This window comes from Pleurodeles waltl, chromosome 4_1, assembly GCF_031143425.1.
Source record: "Pleurodeles waltl isolate 20211129_DDA chromosome 4_1, aPleWal1.hap1.20221129, whole genome shotgun sequence".
NCBI lineage: Eukaryota > Metazoa > Chordata > Amphibia > Caudata > Salamandridae > Pleurodeles > Pleurodeles waltl.
Genome location: NC_090442.1, coordinates 100,626,662 through 100,649,918, shown reverse-complemented (window position 1 = coordinate 100,649,918; position 23,257 = coordinate 100,626,662).

Here is a 23,257-nt window from a genome sequence, read left to right as displayed (position 1 = left end):
ACAGTCTGGGTCACGTGGGTCCACAACCTGGGTTCCAGGGACCACGCTCGTCAGGATGAGAGGGGACCCAGAGTACCGGTGAAGCTGAAGTTTGGTGCCTGCTGGAGCAGGGGGAAGATTACATCGACCCATGGGAGATTTCTTTGTGGCTTCCAGTGCAGGGTGAAGGCAGGCATCCACCAGAGCATGGACCACCAGGAAACAGTCAAGAAAGCCGACAGGATTAGGCGCTACAATGTCGCTGGTAGTCTTCTGGCTACATTGTTGCAGTTTTGCAGGCATCCTGGAGCAGTCAGCGGTCAATCCTTGCCAGAAGTCGAAGAGAGAAGTGCAGAGGAGTCCTGCTGGATTATTGCAAGTCGTCATCTGAGGAAAAGCCCACAGGAGAGACCCTAAATAGCCCTCAGAGGAGGATTGGCTACCTAGCCAGGTATGCACCTATCAGGAGGGGTTTCTGACGTCACCTGCTGGCACTGGCCACACAGAGGCCTCCAGAGTGTCCTCACACCTCTGGAAACAAGATGGCAGAGGTCTGAGACACACTGGAGGAGCTCTGGGCACCACCGCTGGGGTGGTGATGGACAGGGGAGTGGTCACTCCTCTTTCTTTTGTCCAGTTTCGCACCAGAGCAGGGACTCGGGGTTCCCTAAACCTGTGTAGACTGTCTTATGCAAGGAGGGCATCATCTGTGCCCTGTAAAGCGTTTCCAGAGGCTGGGAAAGGCTACCCCTCCCCAGCCTGTTACACCAATTTCCAAAGGGAGAAGGTGTAACACCCTGCTCTCAGACGAAATGCTTAGTTCTGCCTTCCTGGCACTGGGCTGCCCAGACCCCAGGAGGGCAGAACCCTGTCTGTGAGGTGGCAGCAGCTGTAGCTGCAGTGCAAGCCCCAAGGAGCTGGTTTGGCAGCCATGGGGACAATTCCATGATCTAAGACATGTTACATGGCCATATTCGGAGTTACCATTGTGAAGCTACATATAGGTATTGACCTATATGTAGTGCACGTGTGTAATGGTGTCCTCACACTCAGTCCGGAGAAATGGCCCAGAAATATGTGGGGGCACCTTTGCTAGTGCAAGGGGGCCCTCACACTTAGTAACTTTGCACCTAACCTTCAGCAAGTGAAGGCTAGACATATAGGTGACTTATAAGTTACTTAAGTCCAGTGAAAATGGCTTTGAAATAACATGTGCGTTATTTCACGCAGGCTGCAATGGCAGCCCTGTGTAAAGGTTTGTCTGAGATCCCTATGGGTGGCAAAAGAAATGCTGCAGCCCATATGGATCTCCTGGAACCCCAATGCCCTGGGTACCCAGGTACCATATACTAGGGACTTATAAAGGGGGTCCAGTATGCCAATTGAAATTGGTAAATGTAGTCACTAGCCTATAGTGACAAATTTAAAGGCAGAGAAAGCATGAGCACTGAGGTTCTGATTAGCAGAGCCTCAGTGACACAGTTAGGCACTACTCAGGCATACACATTTAGGCCACAAGTTATGAGCAATGGGCTCCTGGCTAGCAAGATCCCAGTGAGACCGGCAAAAACATACTGACATACATGTAAAATTGGGGGTAACATGCCAAGAAAGATGGTACTTTCCTACAGTATGTGGTCACGTAGTAGTCTGCACTGAAAACAGTAGTGTATACTTAATCACTGTATGTCAAGTACAAATACAAGTCCACTCCCAACCGATGATCACCAATGTTAGAAATGGGGTCTTTGGTTGGCAGTCAGGTTACCCCTGTCCAAGCAAAGACCCTCACTCTAGTCATGATAAAGGAGAATTACCCTCAGTTAACCCCCCCTCACCTCCTTGGTAGCTTTGCAGAAACAGGCAGGCTTAACTTCAGAGTCTAGGTGTAAATTATTTGTACCAACACCCACAGTAATTCAGGTAAAACACTACAAAATGACACAACACAGGTTTAGAAAAATAGGTAATATTTATCTAAACAAAACAAGACCAAAATGACAAAATCCACCATACACAAGTCAAGTTAGGATTTTTTAAGCAAAAAGAGTCTTAAATCCTTTTGTAAACAATAAGAACTTTGTTAGTATTCAAAGGTACCTGGGTAGCATCAAAATAACACTGCACAGGCGAGTGTGCATTAAAAAGGCCATCAATGTGTCGATTTCTCACTCGCAAGCGAAACCGTGCGTCGTTCCTCCTCTGGGCAGGTGGGCGTGCGTCGTTTTTCCTCTTTGCAGGAGAGCGGTGCGTCAATCTTGACGGCACCCTCGGATCCAGGCAGGCTTTGCATTGTTTTTCTGTGCCCAGCAGGACCCAGTTGGAGGGGGCACCCTGTACCAAGGGCACAGGCTCGTGGGAGTATAGTGCGTAGGAGGGATGCTGTGCGCTAGCAAAGTGAGGCCACTGGGCCTGCTGTTGACCAGGACACAATCAGCCATGTTTTGGAGGTCTATCAGGAGTCCCAAGTTGTGACTGGCCAGGTGTTGACAGAAAGTCAAAAAATGAAGCAGCTGAAGAGGGACATGCATAAGGACATGAAATTACATCTGGAGGCCCACAGTGTCAACGTGGCCTCCCTAACAGGGGTGCTAAGGGAGTAGGCTGTGCAGGCCCTTTCCCCCACAATCTACCCCTTCCTGTGGGTCAAGTACATTATGCATGACTACATCTGCTGAAGCCACAGGACGGTAGGTCAAGTCAGAAGCACAACCTGACTTAGACTTCACTGCCTCTGCAATAGCTGATCCCCCCTCACAAACAGGGATATACATGTAAGAATCCAGGAGGTATGTGTGGCAGGACTCTCACCACTGTCAGCAAACATCCTCTTCCATAATTTTCTCCTTTGTGTTCCACACATTCACTCTGTTGGCTGATCCTAAACTACTTTCAATAGGAGGAGCACCCTGGACTGTGGATGTCCAATGGTGTGGCGCCTACCCCAATGATTTCATCCATCGTGACTTACCCCTTCACTTCATTTACTTTTCCATGTATGCACCAATTTTAAGTTATGTCTGTGCACTGCAATAAATACACCATTCACAAACTCTTTGTCTGCTGTCATTAATGTCATATTTTGCCATACAGATATATAAGACCATGTGAACCAGATGATGATGTTCAAAGCTGCTTGTGCCAGGAGGGATATGTTGCATGTACACAGGGGCATATTTATACACCGTCTGCACCGAATGTGCATCAAAAGTTTTGACGCACATTCGGTGCAAACCTTGCCCCATATTTAAACTTTGACACCCGAGCCCGCGGGCGTCAAAATCCCACTGTGTGTGTCATTTTCTGGATGCGGGAAACCGGCTTGCGTTAATCATATGCAAGGTAGGCGTTCCCGTCCAAAAAATGACACAAACACCCGTGCGTCGTATTTATGCTACCGCTCAAAAATCCTGCACGGCCGGGAGGCGGAGTCGGAAAATTACGCACAGCCCGATTTGTGTAAAAAATTAATGCCTGGGTCAGGGCAGGCGTTAACATGGGGCAAACACACCTGTATTCAATCAGAACACACAGAAGCAACAGCAGAGCAGAAAAAGGTAGACATGGAGGTGCTTCTCATCCAGCGTGCACGCAGACGCAGAGCACAGCAACAACAACAGCAGCTTCCACAACACCAACAGGGACCCCAAAGGCAACGCAGAAGGCAGGAGAGGATATTCCACACCAGGACAACCCTTCATGGCCTCAGGGAACATGACATCATCCAGAGATACAGGTTGAACTGGAAAGCCATTCAGCATCTGCTGCGCAACATTGAGCAAAAGTTGGCACCCAGCTTGCAGACACCCTGCACCTTCCTAACAGAAACCAAGCTGCTAGCTGTACTACACAAGTGGGTCCTTTCAAACCACTGGTGCCCTGGTTGCTGGGATATCACAGCCATCCGCCTTCCTGCCCAAGGTACTGGATGCCATCATCAGACTCACACCCCGCCACATCTGCTTCCCAAACACACAGCAGAAGCAGCAGGAGACCAAACAGGGTTGTACCTCATTAATGGATTCCCACACGTCCTTGGTGCCATTGACTGCACACATGTACGCCTTGTGCCACCTGCTGCAACTGAACATCTATACTGCAACAGGAAGCACACACACTCCATCAATGTGCAGGCCATTGTGGATCACCAAGGACTGATCACCAACATTGTGGCAAAGTATCCTGGGAGTGTACATGATTCATTCATCTTCCGTCACTGCACCATCAATCAACACTACCAGGATGGACGACATGGAAATGTACTACTTGTTGGTAAGTACAGAAACCTACTTATATACACACTGCACAGAAACCCTCTAGTACAAACAACACATACACCACGACATCGACACATGGACAGGAACACACTGAGGTTGTGACACCGCTAGACATGTTTGATCGGTCTGCAGTGAACCTGTCACACATCTGAAATTAGTGTACAGTCACATGTTAAGACGTCAATGATCACAACGTATGGAGCGGTTTGGGTAATTGTCACCTTGCAAAATGTAAGCGTCTCACTGATGTTTAAATTAATCCATTCCATATGTCTAAAAGTATGGGATGTCCAGGGTACATAGATGCAAACGTGTTATCACCACTGTCAAAATGAATCTGTGTATGGAACTATCATCTCACTCCCAGTGAAGACACAGGAACACCTGTATCACAAGTCACAATGCTAGGGAGTACACACTGTACTGCATCTCCCAAAACATACTGCTGACAACCGGTCCGCAGGCAAACACTCGTTCAACCAAGGAAACAACACAATGCTGATGGTACATTCTAGAAGCCTAGGAATCAACACAATAACACAAAAGAGTCACAGACAACACAAGACAACTACTGCCATGCAAGGTGATATCAATGGGGCAAGCTACATCAACATGATCTCAATAATTTTCTCTTTCAGCTGATCAGGGGTATGGGATCCAGCCATGGATTATGACACCATTTGGCAACCAAAGCACTGCAGCAGAGCGTGCCTACAATGAGGCACATAGGAGGACACGCACCATAGTCGAGAGGACCTTTGGCATCCTCAAGTCGAGAGTCAGGTACCTCAACATCACTGATGGCAGCCTCCTATACTCACCAGAAATGGTCTGCAAGATAATTTTAACATGTGCCATCCTGCACAACATTTGTGTATGAAGGAACATTCCCCTATTAGAACCAGAGCCACAAATGCCTGAAGAGGAGGAAGAGGAGGATGCTGGCCATCAACATGAGGGGGACTAACAAAACACAGTTGCTGGATTGCGTAGGCGCCAACATATTGTCAACAATTTCTTTTGAAACAACTCACCATCACCACTGTATCAACATATGTAAATAAACACCTATAATAATCACCATATCATGGTCTGGGTAATCATTTTTGCTCACCTTTATCTCTAACTATCAGAATAAGAGTGTAGCCTCAAGGTGCATTGCTGACATACCGATCAGGACACAACATTTTCCAAAGCGATTGTGATGCGTATTATACAAAAGTCACATTCACACACACTGTAAATGGCATATATCCTGTACATTTCACCTTTGAAGGGCAATAGCAGAGGACCACACCTATTTCACACATACATGTTGGCAACATGGTTCATCACAGCATATGGCACACAAGTAAGACACCATCAGTCAATAAGGGAAAAAAATGCCTCATACATGAGGCAGTGGATGTGCTATTGCATTGGTAACAGGAATGTATGACCAGACCCTTGACAGTAGTAAGTCGTACACCACCTATCTTTGCAAGGACTATCTGTGACTAGAATTCCATATAAGCAGAACATAGACAGCACAAGTGCCACACCTATGACAAGCATTGCGCACATGACATTCCATGTACATGCCAGCCCATGTCCTAAGTCCTGACACCCCACTTGTCTTAAGAGGTCCCTGGAATGGTAATATGTGTACCCAGATATTCCCTCCTCTACACACACATAGACTAACAATATTAATCCAGTGTGCTTCACCCTTTAGTATGATATGCCATGGTCATTGTACATCTGTCTGCATGGACGTCAGATTAAATAATGCACTGGCTTGTAGTCTCTAAGCCCTGTTCTCACCTGTAGTTTGCTTCCCATGTGAAAGGTACTGTTGGCCATTTGAACTCAAATTCCACCTACAGGACTTGTGAGAAACTGATGCAGCACACACCTGTGAGCACCTCCATGCAGACCAGCCATTTGAACATGCACTGCCCTTACAGATGCTTGGAACAGCATAGAAGCTGCTAATTTGTTGATTACACTGTTATGCATTGCTAGAAAAATAAGCTGTGTAACACAGCCCTTGGGTTTATGTGTCACCTTCCAAAACACAGGACAAACACAATTTTCCATGTCAACTGTCTTGTTCTTCCTCCGACCAGTCTAAGTCAGACCATTGAGTATGTACCATTGCTGGATCCTGATTGACCCTGCATCCTGTCAGCCTGACTAGCACCTTTCTGTGTGTTACCCTAAAGGTTCCTTGTGGCTACATATGTATCATACTTGCTTTCCCAACCCTCACATTCCTCCGGGGGTATTTTGTCAGGTGGTTCTTCAACGCATACTCAAATACACTGTATAGCATAATCTGCTTATTTATCATACCATAATTGTGAACTTGTCTCCAAATACCCAAATCATGGCCTATCCCTTGTCTGGGTCTCAAGTGTGCATGAGCGACAAAGTGTGACAGTGTACCATGGCCATATGCAGGGATTGCGTGTGGTGCCTCCAGCAGAACCAGCAACCTCTGATAATGTGCATGAAAAGTCCACACATGTTAGGACCCTGACAGTTCACACGCTGAATCACATTGCTCACAACATATTGATGGGCTGTGCGTGCTGAATAGCTGCAAGATTAATCAACACAGAGGCTATGATGTTCCCAGATGCAGCGGGAACTTTACAGGCCAACCTGTGTACAAATGTTGTAATGACACCTGCCGGTACAAGACTCATGAGATATGATCTCACTCAGCACACCTAGGTGGCCCTGTTGACAGTCTCATAACACATCTGCAGTGACAGGGTGGGACCATCCCCATGTAGGTTCTTATATCCTCATTGGCTTTACTTCCATTGATCTCCAAAGGATACTCAGTAGATACAGGAATAGCCACCACTGACTCATGATGAGACCTGGACGTAACTGTGTCAACATAGACCCCTAAAAATATACAGGATTAACATTGGCCCACACACATGAACCATACACCTATGTGCAATTGATCACTGGAAATATGTGGCCACGTGCTGCTTGGTCTGCTGGACCACCACTGCCACCGGAGAGTTGTGGCTCAGTCATATGACCACAACTGTGGTGTGATATTACAATTGTGGTTCACCTTTGGCTTTCCGTGTCAATAACATGGTACTCACTTAGTCTGTACATGTGCCTGACTCATGGTGGGTTCACCAACAAGTGCCTAGGAAGCAGTATCCAAAATTCCAGGACATAAACAAGCGTCTGCTATCTATCCGGTGCATGCTTTGTCATTTGTGGTGTTAACGTTAACCAAAAACTAGGAAGTGCACACAACAGATGTTGCTACATGTATGACTAACACATGTCCTCCCTCATTTCCACACTGACTTGCATCTGAGGGTTGGACACATTGACTCCACATTCATACAAGCATATTTGCAATGATGCATCTTGTGATGCTCACACAGTGGGTCAACAACTACATTAGTAGCCAATGCACACACACTGAGCCATAGGCATTGAGGTATTGTACTTATGTGCGTCACCTTGCTACCCTCTCCTGACGCCAAACATGCCCAATTTGTGCAATACAGATATGTAGGCCACACGTTTGGCCATCTAGTGTGTCAGTCAAGAGTGAAAATCCTGTACATGAAGTAGAAGATCATGGTCCGCAGTAGTATGATGTCTCACATGTGCCCATAGACCGTCATGACCAAAGTGGGTGCAATCAGCCTATCTCAGTTTTATCACAAATGTAAAATAACATTAAAATGGTAAAATGACCAAAACCCAGTTAATGCCTGAGATTTTGACGCATATGCGTCAAACAATTACGCACAAGCATCAAAAATGACGCTTATGCCCAAAAAATCACGCATAATGCCCTGAAATAACCATTGCCCCTGAGCTGTATCTTCCACACTGTACCTCAGAAAATTGGTTAAGTGTAAAACTATTTCCAAACATATGGATGCGGGCTCAATTCTACTCCTGTGGATCGGAAAAAATTATGCGCAGACTGTATGCGTCAAAATATTTTGACGCATATCGATAAAAACGCCCGCCATTTTTGGCAGGAAGTGATGTAATAGGATATCCTGTTTATAGAATATGTACAGTGGGTTTACTTTCACTTTGCAGTCTGTGATATTTCCTGACTGTGTGGCTGTGTTGAGAGTTTTGTCTAGTCAAATTGTGCTTTTGTCTCCTGTGTGGTCTATTTATTGTCTTTTTGTGAATAAAAACTTCTTGTTGTATCCTGTCTGATTGTTTTTTGTGAACATTTGTGTTGTAAAGTATAGTCTTTGTTTTGTTGGGAGTCTGTTGTGGGTAGTGTTAGTTTGGGTATAGTTGGGCTGTGTTAGTTGTTTATTTTAAGTTTTTGCTATTATACTTTCCCCCTATTCTCCTTTGTTCCCCTTTATCCCCAATTTCTCTGTTGCTGCAAAGATGTTGAGTAGGCCTCGTCTTGGCAAGATGGGTGAGGAGGAGTTGGGTGGATTTATATGGCTGGTGGGCCATTTCCAGCCCCTAATGATTGAGGCAGGTGGGCGGGTGATAAAAGAGGGTATCACACTGAGGCACGGAGGCTCAGATTGGCAACAGTGTTGCATCATCTGCAATGGATATATCGGACACCAAGAAACGACCACCAGCTGAAGCACCGCTGGGCTGACCTTATCTCTAGGGAGCAATATCTGCTGCACCACCTGGGGATTGTGATTGGTGGCCCTGTTGGTGAGTACAAATCAAGTAAATGTGCACGTTTAAATGCTCTGTTACAATATCTGCCGGCAATGTTGTTGAGTGTGTGGAATGCTACTGAAACATACAGGGTCATCTATCTACTTTGTTAAGGACCACAATTGCTAGCTGTTAGGAAGCAAGAGCTCCACACACTTACTGAATAGATTTGCATTATGTAAGTTAGTGCTGCCTTTGTGTCAAACAGCAACACAAATCAGGAGCCAATTATGTATAGATATAGGCCACAGTTGCCTGTGAGGTATAGAAATTTCCAAATAATTACCAACATTTGTTGACACAACAGCTAGACTGACTTTTGAAACACTATGGGGGTCATTCTGACCCCGGCGGTCTGAGACAGGCCGGCGGTGCCCCGCAGGGCATTCTGACCGCGGCGGTTCGGCCGCGGTCAGATGCGGAAAACCGGCGGTCTCCCGCCGGTTTTCCGCTGCCCTTTAGAATCCTCCATGGCGGCGGAGCGCGCTCCGCCGCCATGGGGATTCTGACACCCCCTACCGCCATCCTGTTCCTGGCGGGTCTCCCGCCAGGAACAGGATGGCGGTAGGGGGTGCAGCGGGGCCCCCGTAAGAGGGCCCCACTATGTATTTCAGTGTCTGCTATGCAGACACTGAAATACGCGACGGGTGCAACTGCACCCGTCGCACATACCCACTACGCAGGCTCCATTCGGTCGCCCGCCAGCCCAGCGGGAAAGCCTGAATGGCCTCCGCGGTCTTTCGACCGCGGAGCGGCCATATGGCGGTTCCCGCGAGGCGGGCGGCGGTAGCCTATATGAGGCTGAAAATGAGTGCAGGCTTCACGTCAATTGATGATAGCAATGTGGCCCGAACATATGCCTCATGTGTGTCTGGTGAGTGTGTAAGGAAACCAATCATGGAAATTCCCAAAATCTTAGGGATTATTGTGCCCCTCCTTCATTTCGGATACATGTCTGATCTGGATTTGGACATACAGGGAACAAGTTCTAGCTGCGCTCAGCTAACATCTTAGACTGGTATTTGGAGTTTGTAGTGCCACATTTCGATTAGGGATGGCTGGCCAAAGGTATGCAAATGGGTTAATATCTCTATGGTTGGCGCAACTCATCATAGCTGGGCCACATCAAATGAAGAAACTGTAACAACATGAGGGCTAACAACTGTCCCTGGCCCTCTGTACATTGTACCTGTGTGTCATAAATTGGTCATGGTCACAATGATTGGTTGACTGGTAATGCAGTCATCACGGAAAATGGCTTTGGATGTCTCTCTTGGATACACATGGTGAGACGAATACACTCCATTATTATGTCTGCTCACTAATGAAGGACCATGTTTGCCACCACATGATAGTTAGGGCCACTTCATGTATGCAGATATGTGTGTAACACTCACTGGAGACCCATGGTATGCACATGTTAGCGGTGCTATATAGGATGCAGTATCATCATGTCTGAGAGGCTTTACTTTCTGATGAAATCTTACACATAGTATTTGTCTTTGGAATTTTTGTAGAGTGCACAGACATTGGGCACATTTCTCCCTTCCATGCCTTACAGGTGGACCGGCACCCTACACTGTTGGCGAGGTGGCTCGATTCGAGGACCCAGACAACTCCTGTACGTGTTGATATGTCTGTTATGTGTTGTGTTTGCTGGTGATGTGTGATGGACTCCTGTGTGTTGGACACATAGCAAGGTGTGATGCGCTGGCCAATCTTTTGTTTTGTTCCATGAGTGGAATATCATTTTATCACCATCTTTGAGTTGGACAATCCTTATCCTATTGTCTTATTTAGGTATTCTAGGTCAGTCCTGTAGGCACCGCAATGTGAATAGGCATGAGTCATGTGGATAAAACTTGAATCAGAAAGAGTCGCACTGGACCAAATTTGTGATTTAGTCAGCCAGTCAGACCCAAATTCTCACAGAATGGGGCTGCCAAATGCTTACCCACAGACTTATGCTTCCCTAATTCACTAATGTACTTATTAAACTGTAGGCTGAACTTCCTAGCAGCATGTAGCTCCACATGTAGTGCTACGAGTATGTGGCACTTGAGTGCAATGGCCTAGGTGTGCATGCAACTCATGGCCAGGGGTGCTCTTGCATCTCTGTGTTTGTTGTAAGTCATGGCTTACTGGTAGTAAGTCCAAACATGAGTGGCCCTGGGATTGGTTAAGGGTTTGCTGTCTCCTATTTGGAGATCCTCCTTACCTGTGGTGTGTGTGTTGAGCCAAACACATGTCCAGCTTTCCTAAGCTTCCTGGGTGTCCTTGTTTGAAATTATTAGTTGTTAGTCCACCCTCCCACCCTCAAACACAGGCATAGGTTTGTGAATAGTGTACCTAGGACTGATGATACAAGTTTGGTACACAGACATGTAAACCAGTGAATCTTTTGTCTGAACCTAATATACACACTCATGTTTCACACATGAGTACTATACTAGCAAGTCCATTTACAACTTGCAGATCATGTGGCCCTAGATTTCCATCCCGTACAATGACATTTGTAGCCCTGGCAGTGGTGGAGGATGTGCAGCATGATTGTTAGCTGACAACTGGCAGAACATAGATGCCAAAATCATGGCTATTGTTACCAATCTTGTAGGGTTTGGATGTGCTATGTGTGATAGGACCTTTGTAGGCTGGCTTGCCAGGTACTTCCTCAGGGACAATCAATGATCTGTATGATGATATGAGCTGTTACAAGTACAATAGATGAATTGTCTGATTTACTTCTTGTGCCATTTCATACAATGCAGTACCTAATGTTAGATTTTCTATTTGTCTTCACAGCTGCAAATATGACACCCATCCAGGTCAGGGAGTTTCAACAGCGGGCAATGAGGTATCAACACATACTTCAAGCCGAGTCTGGGTACCAAAAAATGCCCTGCAGATATCAGCATGAACGGGCCTCCGGGCCGGGAGGGCATTTCCACAAGGCGGACCTTCTTTGCTCACCACAACCACCACCAGCACCACCACCACTACCACTCAGGTGGCACCACCAGCAGCTCGGACCGTTGCAGGAACATCCTCAGCAAGTGCTCCAGTCCCAATCACAGCACCACCTGCAGGGCAGCCCACAGCCATGGACACTACACGGCCCAATACTTCCTCGGCTGGCAGCCAGAACACCCCAGCTGCAGCCATTAACCCTGCTGCTTTTAGACATATGCAGCGAAAATTGGACCGTGTCCTGCGGAAGATGAGTCGACTGCGGCAGGCGGTGCGACAGGTCAACTGGCGGGTGCGTTCGATCAAGAGGACCCTCCGGAGGGTCAACCTGTAGCTGCATAAACGGACATGATTCCCTCCCCTCCCTCCTCTTTCCTGCTTCTTATACTTTGTGGGTTTAGGGGGCTTTGGCCCTCATCCTGACCTTGGCGGGCGGCGGAGGCCGCCCGCCAAAGTCCCGCCGTCAGGTTACCGTTCCGCGGTCGAAAGACCGCGGCGGTAATTCTGACATTCCCGCTGGGCTGGCGGGCGGCCGCCTTCAGGCCGCCCGCCAGCCCAGCGGGAAAGAGGCTTCCACGATGAAGCCGGCTCGGAATCGAGCCGGCGGAGTGGAAGCTGTGCGACGGGTGCAGTTGCACCCGTCGCGTATTTCACTGTCTGCGCAGCAGACAGTGAAATACATTTAGGGGCCCACTTACGGGGGCCCCTGCAGTGCCCATGCCAGTGGCATGGGCACTGCAGGGGCCCCCAGGGGCCCCGCGACCACCCCTACCGCCATCCGGTTACCGGCGGGCGGACCGCCGGGAACTGGATGGCGGTAGGGGGGGTCGGAATCCCCTCGGCGGCGCAGCAAGCTGCTCCGCCTTGGAGGATTCCAAGGGGCAGCGGAAAACCGGCGGGAGCCTGCCGGTTTTCCTGCACTGACCGCGGCCAAAGCGCCGCGGTCAGAATGCCCTGCGGGGCACCGCCGGTCTGTCGGCGGTGCTCCCGCCGACCCTGGCCCCGGCGGTCTAAGACCGCCGGGGTTAGAATCACCCCCTTAGTGTTAGGTTAGTATAGGATGTTAGTTCAGTTACTTTTAGTGGGTGGGGGTCCTGAATATTTCTACTGTTTATTTTTATGTGTGTGGTGAGTGGGTGTTGGGCAATGTTGGGGTTCTTGTGTGTTTCCCCCCCCAAAAAAAACATTGAAACAAAAAAAAAATATATATATATATATTTGTTTAGTATAGGATATTATGGGGGTTATTCTAACTTTGGAGGAGTGTTAATCCGTCCCAAAAGTGACGGTAAAGTGACGGATATACCACCAGCCGTATTACGAGTTCCATAGGATATAATGGACTCGTAATACGGCTGGTGGTAAATCCGTCACTTTTCCGTCACTTTTGGGACGGATTAACACCTCCTCCAAAGTTAGAATAACCCCCTATGTGTTTAGGTTAGTATCTGTTGTCCTCCATCTGTCCCGTCTCATAAGGGGGGTGTGGGGTAGATGTTTAGAACATTTCGTTAAATATGATAAGTACGTTTAGCTTAAGTTAGTTAGGGACAGTTGTGGGTAATGAGTAGTTAGAGTAGATTAGGGTAGGTAAGGCTTTTCCCTGAGTTTTCACTTCTGTTTTTACTGTTTAATAAATATGTAGGTAACCCTTTACAGTATGTGTGACATGCTTGTAGATCAGGGCCTTGGCATGAGTGTACAGTGTTTCTTTTGTATTACATTTTGTGTCCTATGCTGCTAACAAATCACAACTGAGCTGTAACATTGGCAGATACCCTAAAGCTACCTTGCAAAGATTACGCCATTCATTGCAAACACCAATCACAGTTACTATGGATCCAAAGTGTGTTTTTTCATAATGTATGTTTCCAATGTAACATACAGTGCTTCCAGATTTATGATTGGGGAAACTGTGTTATGTCTGACTGCAGTCTCATGTCCAAGGAAACCCTTATAAGGTGAGTGGTAGTAAGCTCTCTTGTAGCATAGTGTACATAACTCACATAGATCATTTGTTACACTGTTCAGCATGATTACTTATTTGGATGTGAACTCATACACCTCCATTCATGCAGTTTGGTGACTGTTCGCTTATATTTGTGGGCAATGTTACATGTGTTAGTTTTGCATTGAAACAACATTTTGAAGGCACTATTTTATGGTTTAGATATCCCTTGCGGAAGGGTTGATCTGTCCAACACAGCATTATGGTGTATAGTTTCTCTTTTCCTCAGATATTACCCTCAGGAAGGACAGAGTATGGTAGAATCCAGGCCACTGTGCATAATTATCAGCCCACATTATTTCAGGACAGTAGTATTGATAAGCTATGATATTTGACAGGAGGCAAAATTCTGTAATTTACTGCATGGTTGATGTGTCACGTTACACAGAGACAAAGTGGTTGTGTAAGTGCTATTTATTGAAAAGTGCTGTAGTGCTATATGTACATTGTCCATGATTGTGAGTCCATTATAGTGACATCTTCCATTGTGATCCTACACAAGTGCAAAAGGAAATTTCATTGGACATGCTAGGGTGAAGTGTCAGACAGTGCAGAGGGACAGGACTTGCCTTAGTGTTAGTGAGAGACAATCACAGGGCAGGCTGACAAGATAGACAGTGGTTTGCAGAACAGTGCTTGAGTACAGTTGTTGCAAGACTGGCATGTTACAAAGCGCAGGACCTTGGTAATAGGTGGCCATGTGGCATGGACTAGTGCTTCAGGGTACTTTTACGTGTAAAGGTGATCTGTTCCTGGTCTTTATCTTCTGATGTGTGTGTTGCCTCCTCTGCCCTTGTTGGTGGTGGTTATGAAGGGGCCACACACACCTCAATGTGTGTAGACGTGGGGTCAGACATCCCGGTAGCTGCTATCTGTGGGGGTCTTAATGGCAGTACTGCAGCAAGGAGGATCTGCTAGTTCTTCAGAATAGCAGCCACATCACAATGGTAGGGAGCCAGGTTGGCCCTGAGGGGTTCAATGTTGCATTTGTGCACGCATTGACAGGATTGCTGTTGTAGGTGTTGGGTCAACTGTATTACAGCTGTGCTGATTTCCTTCAACCTTTTTTCAAGTTCCTGCAAGATAGTTGTTCGCCCTTGCATAGCTGCTGCATGTTCTTCAGTTGACATCATGCACGAACGCACCCACTCTTGGCTGGCTGCCATAGTTTGCATCTCCACCCGCACCTCCTTGGCCAGCTCCCGCTGTACTCCCACTACAGTTCTCTCAAAGCTAGTGCCAGTGTCGTCAGAGTCCTCAGCTGTATTGGAGCTGGCAGGTTGTACAATTGGAGTGGTGGGTGGATCCTCTGCGATGGCTGATTGTTCTGTGCTCCTCCTCGTGACTGAAGGTAGGGTCTGAAGGGTTCCAAGGAGGGTCTGGTGGCTGATGTTTGTCAGCTCGTCATCCATGTCATCAGGTAAGTCCTGGACAGGCATATCCGCAGGAGATCCTTCGTCCTCTGCAATGAAACAGAGTACAATTAGTGTGTCTGTGTTGTGGCACTTGTGATGTGACATGCCTGCCTTGTGCTGATTTTCACATTGTGATCTTGGTTCCTGTTCATTTATCCAGTCTTTCAGATGGGGATTCTCCCAGCCCTATGCCCCCCCTGCATGTCACATGTATTGTGGTCAGTTAGTGGACTTGTCAGCATCACATCCTCTAGGTGTTGGTTTTGGCCAAATGGTGAATTGCCACCTTCTTGTCCTACTCAACCCTCCCCCTACTTCCATTCTCATGGTGAGAGCTTTCACTGGCTGTGGGTGCTCTGATGGCACTAGCAGCACACTTAACAATATGGACCTGCCCCAGTCTCTGATCTTTCACATCCACCTATATGTAGTTGAAATGTAGCGTATACTATGCATAGCATTGTTATGGCACGATATGGATGGCAGCATTGGTAATGTGTACAGCTGATGTTGGGGAATGTGTGGTACATTGGATTGCCCTGATAGTCGTAGCAGTGTCCTATTTCTTCCTCTGACTGTGCAGGTGTATTTCAGTGACCAGTTACACGTGTTCTCCCCCTCAATGCTGTTGTCTGAGCAGTATGACATTTGGGATGTTGCATTGTGACCCAGGCACAGGGTGGACCCTGGCATATGCAGCATGGGTATGACATTAGTGCTGTGTACCTCCTAATGTTGATGACATTGGCTGATGTTTGCGGCAACTATGGGCATTCACATTTGACACGACTAGAACATTTGTCTTGTTTCAGGGGATTGTTAACGTTGTCATCCTAAAGCCTCTAATTTAGATGTGTATGATCCATGGGGATGTTACTGCCATTAGCTACTTGACCAGCACACACAGCAGAGGTGGTAGTGGCAACTGTTGTCAATGTTACATTCCAGTTGTCGATATGGCTAGAGGTTGTTAATTGGGCCCTAGTTAATGTAGGGAGTATAGTGGCTGACGTGTGACGGGATGTCTGTTTGACGTTGTGCCCTTCCCTCCTGGTGTGGCTTTACCTTTGCTACATCATTGGCATGGCAGCATACCCCCATGGAAAGGTTGTTGGTGTTGTGTAGTACTGTGCCCCAGGTTTTCTCTGAACGGGCCATGCCCCCTTGCCGTGCCCCTTTACCCATGCCACTCCATGTATATGATGATTTACATGCATTGTGTAGTAGGTATTCCCCCCCCGGTTGCAGTTAACATGAGTGCATTTTAATTCCCCATGCGACTTACCCTGCATGTGCGTTGTCTCCTGGTAGTCTGCGCTGTCCTGTCCTTTAATCCCTGTGACGATCTCCTCAGGGATGACGGCTGCCACCATCTCCTCCATGTGGTGCAGGGGCTCCTGCTGTGCTGGACTCCCACCTCCAGTCTGCAGTGCTGCCTTCCTGTTCCTGGCCATCTTTTCCTTGGTCCTGCGCTTGCAGTCATGCCAGCGTTTCTTGCACTCGATGACTGTTCTGCGTACTTCTGCCACACTGTTAATCTTGTCAACAATTTGTTGCCATATTGCCTCTCTCCTACTGATTGGCAACTTTGAGGTGACAAACAGTTGATGCTGGTGTTCCGTCACCTCTTTAACCAGAATTTCCTGCTCCTCTGCACCGAAGCAACACTTTCTTTTCTTCTTCTCCCTGTCCTGGGTCTTGTGTGGGTCCTCCTGGCTGGTTCCTGGCCTGTTGTCATCTTCCTGGGGTCTGTACAGGCATCTGCAATCCATTTTGGCTCTCCTCTGCTGAAATGGCAGTGTTTGCGGCGAATTTTTATGCTATTGCGCCAAAAAACACTGCATATCTGGTTTGCAGTGTCGTAAATCTGCTCACAGTCATTTCGGCCACGTTAACGTTGTTTTCCTTTACAACGTAATGCTGCGGTGTGCGTCAAAGAAAATGACTCACACCTGTGGTTTGCGCCGCCATGCGTCAAAGTATAAATTTGACGCCCGCACGGCGCACAGAAATGGCGTTAGCCGCAGTAATATTTTTGCGGCGCCGCTGTTTTGCGTCAAAAAGTATAAATATGGGCCACAGTGTCCAGCTCAGGATTACAACCATTCCACACACACATGCATACAAGTGTCTTATCAAAGTAGAACTTTTATTGCATTGGTCAGGACATAGGCTGTCAATTTGTCTGCCACATAGCAAATAGTACCTGTACAAATTCACAGGTACAGACCTCCAGGCCATGGAAGGAAAGGATATTTCCGACATTGTCCTGTACAATATTAAAACATTTCAGTGGATGATGTCATCAGCTTGAGCCATATAGCCTAACGCAAAAAAGTAATCCAACATCACATAATGCAAGACTCAGACAGATGGCAGTACAACAGTTTCTAATCACTGGGTCATTACAATCCAGTGATTGTACATCTGGTGGTATGACACAAACAAATGTCAGTGATGTACCACAGGCTCTTAGGCCTACAATTAGGCAACACATTGACAGCTACATAAAGGTCATCCAAAAATAGTGTTTAGCCACTGTGAAGGAAAACTAACATGATTTTGGTAATCTGAATGCACAATGGCACACATGATGCACTAGGACTACCACACAACCAGGAACAAGTCCAATGGTGTTTTCTAGTCTTCCATCCTGTCACTGTGCAAGCTGTTTTGGCACAGGTTCCTACACTCAAAGTCTGGGACCTACATCCCTTGGAACATTCCCTGTTCACTTTGTATGTTCGAAAATCATAATATAACTGCCAATGTCACAACTCTGAAATGCCCACATGAAGATGTTGTGGTGAAGGTACCTGAACAAAGAACAAAATAAAGAGTATAGTTATGGAACCATACATATAACACAAGTCACATGGCAAGCATCTGGCTAACAAATTACATCATAATAATTTGGACACAAACAAAATAACATCATCAAGATGTGGATGTATAAAAAGCTATCTCATCAAACAGCCTTTGGCAGATTTTGCCTGAGCATCAGCTCCCAAACTATTTCCAGTGATTTACTACCCACATCATCATAACTACGGAGCTGTTGATGAGATCTAGTTGGAAATCAGCTCCTTCCTCCTCACTACTATCATCTCCGCCATTTCAGTATTCTGTCCTGGTGGCACTGCAGGCTCACCCTCCTCTTTGATGTAGGGTATATTCCTACACAGGGCAAGGTTATGGAGATTGCAGCATGCCACAGTGATCTGACACACATTCCTGGGTGGCTAGAGGAAGGCTCCAACAGTCCTGTCCAGACAGCAAAATCTGGCCTTAAGGAGCCCAAAAGCCTGCTCCAATGCCCGCCATTTTCTCCCATGGCTTAGTTGGATTCCTCAGCGGCGTTAACTACAAAGGGCGGTTTGGGTATGCTGAGTCTCCTGTTTTGGAATGAGACATTGATCTCACAATTAATCACTAACTTCATGATTGTAGCACCTGACATTGCACACACAAAATCAGGACAGATGTGACTTACCTACAAGCCAGGCCTTCTCTGGTTTCAATTGTGACATCAGCTGGGGAATGGTGCTGAGCTGCATGACAAAGGAATCATGGACTGATCCAGGGAACCGGTCAGAAACATTTAAGATGTAGAGGTAAGACAAGAATACAACTTGCACATTGTTAAAATAGAAGTTCTTCATGTTGTGATGGATTTGTTCACTCGCCTGCGAGGCACCATGGCAACATGTGTCCCATCAGTAGCTCCCACTACATGTCGGAGATGAGCAAAACCACAAAGCCAGATTTCACATTGGTTGAATCATCAGGGCTGGGGAACCTAATATAGCTGTCATTGTGTTTCAACAGTGTGGATAGCACATCCCTTAATACAAGACTGAACATAGTTTGGGACATACCACCAGATATGGCCACTCTATGTGGGAAGGACCCTGTGGCCAGGAAGTGTAATACTGCCATGAGTCTCACAATGGATGCATGTTGGTTTACTGTTTTCAGGCATTATACTGGGCTCCAGCTGATGACAAATCCACAATTGTCTGCTGATTCAGATGGAACATTTTGATTATATGACATTCTTCTATGGTCTGAAGGTCTGGCAGTAGACGGTAGGCTGAAGATTGTCACTTCCTCCCTCTGCCAGGTGCCTATTTATGACATCAGATGAGTTGGAGCATTAGTAAATGTGTATACACAAACATACATGATGCATACAAGAAAAGTCCATGTGACAATGCAAGAATGACTGGAATGGGATTACACACATTACACATCAAAGCTGTCTTCAACTCAAGGACAAATTGGGGCCCGATGGCTATCTTCACATGTGTGTACAACATACATTTTGACATCACTCAACTGTCTTCTACCCATGTGCCTCACTAAATTTGACAGTCTGTACAGACCATCAAAAAAACATCACCGGTGGTGAAACGCCATTTTTAAGTCATCTGTGACCAGCATGACACTACATGACAGGGCTACTGCACATATGTTAAGAGGTTCTAAATCCTCTGTAGATTTTGTGATGCATTAATTAGTCCACAACAATGTGTTACAACTTCGAAAATAGCAGATGCCTGACCCACTACATTGGACAATAGGAACCTCCCTCTTCAGCGTGCGGAAGTCCACTGCACAGTGGGCGATTATGAACATGGAGGACACAGCCATAGCCTGGCATTCTTGCCTGTAACACTAGCAGACCAATAGCTGTGTCTGTCATTGGTATTGATCCCATATGTGGTGTTCGTGTATGCCGGATTTAGCAAAAAAACTCACTTGATTCCTGACACTGCTGCTATCAACACCTCCACCACTTCAGCTGCTGTGTGCCGCCTCTGTAGGAGGCTGGCCTGGTTTGTAGCGGGTACCAGAGGTACGTACATCTTATACCAGGTCTAGTTATCCCTTATTAGTGTATGTAGTCAGTGTCTAGAAGCCAGGGCTCTATAGTGGTAGTGTGGATGAGGAGCCCAGACCTAACTAGGAGACATGCAAAGCTCAAGCAATATCACCACAGCCATAGAGTACTTACACACATGAAAGAAAATGCTCAGTGGTACAAAATTAAAGGTACTTTATTTTGGTGACACACTTGCCAAATATCCTTTAGAGACTATACTCTGTTAGGAGGTAAGTAATATACACACTATATACACTAGTATCCAAAAACAGGTAAGTAAACAGTTAGAAAACAGTGCAAATAATGAAAATCAAGATAGTTAGAAATAACACCAACAGTGGATTCCTGGACCTGAAGACCTGTGGAAGAAGGGGACCCAGTCCAAGAAGCAGAGAAGAGCCCCAGAAGGACAGGAGCCCCTGATAACCAGGATGAAGGTACAAAAGTGGAACCACCGGTGAAGAATAACAGTAGGTACTGCACCCAAGAAGATGGATGCAGGTTCCTGGTTGGTGCAGATGATGTCCCACGCCAGATGGATCATTACAGTCTGGTTTGCGTTGCTGGATTCCACCAACAAGCCTTGTCAAACGCAAAGCTTGTGGTTAGAGAAAAATGGGACTGACTGGGACCAGGAAGTACCAGGTCGACTCGACCAAGGAGAAGGAGTCAGAGGGGGCCCTCAGGAGACCAGACAGCATGACTAGGAGTCCCACAAGATGAGGACAAAGGAGGTGCAACTGGAGGCCCATGCAGCACTATAACAAAGGATCCCACGCCGCCAGAGAATATCGCAGGAGGCTGTGTGTCACAGGAGGGAGTGCTGGGCGATGGAGCTGTGCTATGCATGAAGAACTTTGTGGAAGGTTACACATAAGCCGTGGCAACTGCAAATAATGCAGTGCAAGGGGGTACTGTCTTGCATGGGGAGGCAAGCATTTACCTCCACCAAAGTTGGACAGCTGGATGACAGGACCGTCAGATCCACTTCAATCCACAACACGTGTTGCTGGATCCACGCACTTGGCCTGGAGAGGGAACACGTGTCAAAGGTCGTTGCAGCAGAGGGTACCTACTGGAAAAGGGAAGTGATACCTTCACTTCTAGGGAGATTCCTTCACTCTTCTGGTGCAGGCTGAAGACTGGATACCCTCTGAGGATGCACAACTGGGAAACAGTTGCAGTTGCTGGCAGGAGCTGAAGATACAGTGTTGCAGAAGTCCTCCTGGCTTCTTTGTTACAGTTTTGTAGAGTTCCTGGAGGTCCAGATGCAGTTTCTTCGGTTAGAAGGTGAAGTAAAGGATGCAGAGGATTCCTGCAAGAGTCTTGCAATCCGAATCTGAAGAACCACCCAGAGGAGAGACACTCATAGCCTTGAAAGGGGGATTGGTCACATAAACAGGTAAGCACCTATCAAGGGAGGGCTCTGATGTCACCTGCTGGCACTGGCCATTCAGATGCTCCCAGAGGTCCCTGCCCATCCTGAAAACAAGATGCCAGAACCCAGGGACCCTCTGGAAGATCTCTGAGCACTACCCCGGGGGTGGTAATGGACAGGGGAGTGGTCACTCTCCTTTCCTTTGTCCAGTTTCACGCCTGAGCAGGGACTGGGGGTCTCTGAACTGGTGTAGAGTGGATAATGCAAGGAGGGCACCATTTGTGCCCTTCTAAACATTTCCAGATGCTCTGGGAGGCTACCCCTCCCATGCCTGTAACACCTATTTCCAAATGGTGAGGTTATAAAACCCCTCTCCCAAAGGAAATCCTTTGTTTCTACCTTCCTGAGCTTGAGCTGTACAAGCAACAGGAGGGCAGAAACCTGTCTGTGAGGTGGCAGCAACTGGGGCTGCTGGAAAACCTCAGAAGGCTGGTTTGGCAGTCCTGGGGGTCCATTATGGAGCCCCCAGGATGCATGGATTCATGCAACCAATGCTAGAATCAGTATTGGGGTATAATTCCAAGATGTTAGATACCTCACATGGCCATATTCGGAGTTACCATTATGTAGCTAGACATAGGTAGTGACCTATGTCCAGGACACATATAAAGTGGCATCTAGCACTCACAAAGTCTGGGAAATCGGTCCTGGAAGATGTGGGAGCACCAGGGTGCCCTCACACACAGGTACTCTGCACTCAGCATTCAGGGCAGGAAGGCCAAACATATAGGCAACTTATGAGTGACCTAGTACAGTGTAAATGGCAGTAAAGGGTGCATTGCACCATTCCTCACAGGCTGCGATGGCAGTCCTGTAGAAGCCTTTGTCTGGGCTCCCTATCGGTGGCAAAAGAAATGTTGCAGCCCATAGGGATCCCCTATAATCCCAATGCCCTGGGTACCTAGGTACCATATACTAGGGACCTATAAGGGGGGGTCCAGTGTGCCAATTTGGGATGAAATACTGGGTTACCAGTATGTAGTGTGAGTTTGGAAGGTGAGAGAGCATAAGCACTAGGGTCCTGGTTAGCAGGATCCCTGTGACACAGTTAAACACACTGACAAAAAGCAGGTCAAAAATCATAAGCACTGGGGTCTGGCTAGCAGAATCCCAGTGACACAGTCACAAACACTGACAGGCAGGTAAAAATTGGGGGTAACATGCCAAAAAGATGGTACTTTCCTACAGCCTCTGGGAGCATAATACAAGGCTAAGCAGGGGAAAGGGCCCTAGCTTTCACTCCAGAGGAGCTGGAGAAGTTAGTGGAGGTGGTTCTTCACTTATATAGCCAACTCTATGACTCACCAGAGGAGCAGGTAAGGCCCTCAAAGAAGTATTTGCCACCCCTTCCTTCCACCTAGGTTACAATGTTCCTGTGTGTGCCAGTGAGTTGTTTGGGGTCTATGTTGTCACATACTGGTGTCCATGCCTAGGATGTAAATGATACTGTTAGTAGAGAGCTGTACTCTGTGTAAGACACATTACCATTATCTTCTGTGATAAGGTATTGATCCCCCTCCTGTTACATACATATCTCTAGACAAGCAAGCTTTACAAGCATACATTGATATATTTTTGGACATGATTTTTTAAAATGAAGGCCAA